Here is a 2,236-nt window from a genome sequence, read left to right on the forward strand (position 1 = left end):
CATTTGTTCTGCAATTTACATGCATATGTCATGAGAAAAGATCTACAAGGCAGGTTAAGCAGCTTTAGTTAGGGGGTGGTTTCTGTCTCTCTGTATATGACTAAAACTATTAAATAAAGACATTGTGATTATGTTGTGTATGATAGGAATGTTCAGTATGTATGTATTAGAAAGCAAATGCATACAGTACATCCACCTGTCCATGGCTGTTCACATTCATATAATGAACTACTGCCTATTTGTGCTTCCTCTACACATCTGCTGAGACGAGGCTGCAGCTAAGACTAAACCATTTTATGAAAATACCACATTCATTTTTTTTCTGATCAAAATTGTGATTTAAATGTCAGACACAATGACTGTCAAGATAATCTTATGCAGTAGATGTCGAGGTTCTCACAGAGCCTGTTAAGATATTAGATAGAACTTGCTTCTTTAGAATGATTTATTCAGCCTCAGCTAATGACAAAGATGTTGGCATGCATGTATTAAGTACCTGAAGGCAAATGATGAGAAAGAATACCCTAAATATAAAATGATCTCAAACATAATGTTTACTAACATCAAAAATATCATCATCTCCCGAATTAGGTATAGAGCTGTTTACACATGTTGACTGTCAGGTCCAAAATGATTGAGACTTAATAAAAGGCATGCACATTACCCTGCCTCTAAGTTGCTTGTTTACAGTGAACAGTGTGCACCACACCCATTACTCCTTCAGCTTTAAAATGAATCCACAATGCCTTTATCACAGGTTAAATGATAATGAAGCTCATACCACCATTCGACTGTTTGTTCCAAACTTACTACTAAAATATATGTAGAATATAATATAAACAGCTACAAAACCAAAGAAGCACAAAACAACTGTGTCCACTCTCCATCATTAGGTAGAAAAACAAGCACATTAACAAACATCATGACCTGAAATATGCTAAAAAGCTCACATATGAGCTGAAAACAATTAAAAAGCATTTGTCAAAATCCACTTTATGCTCTCAAAATACCTGCCTGTTTAATTAGAATAGACCTTATCATAAATAAATGCTAGAATAATCAAATATATATCACTTGCTGACTGTTTATTCCACTAACAACCTCTCAGCACGCAGCTGTGACTGTTTTACAGTGCCATTAGTAGCATCCTCGTCATCACCATGGTACCGCACCATAAATGCAATAAACAAAAAGAAATCTAACCAGAAGTGGGAGCTTGTACACAGCACCCTCTGTAATACCCACTGTGCTCAGGTGCCATTTGGAGTCAAACTGCAGTAATTGTGCTTTTTTAAATTCTATGTGACCCAAACATGAGGATGTTTGTGTTCTCAGACAGTTTTCCATCAAAACACTGCCTGCTCAACTCCACAGAGGCCTGCACTAACACAGCATATCAATGTGACTAGCCCACAGCCACATGACTTGTCTGATGGCACTTGTGCGCTAAGTTAAAGAGACAATGTAAACACTAGGCGAAGAAGAGAAGTAATGAAGTCATGTTGTTTGAATGGTTGATAGAATTTGTGTTTTCTAATTGGTGAAGTTTACTATTAAAAAAGGTCAAAAGAGAATACTTTCTACTTTATGAACTACAAAATACTAAAGCAAAGCTAATTAGTTTTACAGTACAAAAAATCAGCAGAATTACAGAAAGTAACAGAGCCAGTATTAATGTGAAATGATTTTGAGGTTTAATTTTTTATTATAAGAACAGTTGATAATAGTATTAATAACTAATTGATTATGAGTTTCACAAATTCTAATATTTCAATTAAAATGACAATTTTATGAGAAAATAATTTACAATGTAATTTTTGTAGAAAAACATTATATTTTAAGGACAAAAATGTAAAATCATTATTTCATATTCTCTTGGAGTAAATAGAGAACTGTCAATCTAAGAGCCAAACTGGGGGTCAGAGTTGATCTGTTATAGATTTCAGTGAGCTAGAAAAGGCAAAACGTACAGGCATCAACATTTTGCTCTCAAAATATAACTAAATGTGTAGGGTCTCTTGAAATTCTGTCATTTCTCATCATTTTTACAGAACGTTACACTTGTAACTTTATCTTTTCTTATAGTCATTTTTTTCTTGTAGTTATATTATTAGTAGGAATATTTCATTTGTGATGTTATTCTTCTTGTAAAGTGACACATTATTATTATAAATTATCATATAATTATCATATAAATCAATATTGCAACTCTTCTCTTATAATAATTCTTCTAAAC

This window comes from Anabas testudineus, chromosome 17, assembly GCF_900324465.2.
Source record: "Anabas testudineus chromosome 17, fAnaTes1.2, whole genome shotgun sequence".
Classification (NCBI taxonomy): Eukaryota; Metazoa; Chordata; class Actinopteri; order Anabantiformes; family Anabantidae; genus Anabas; species Anabas testudineus.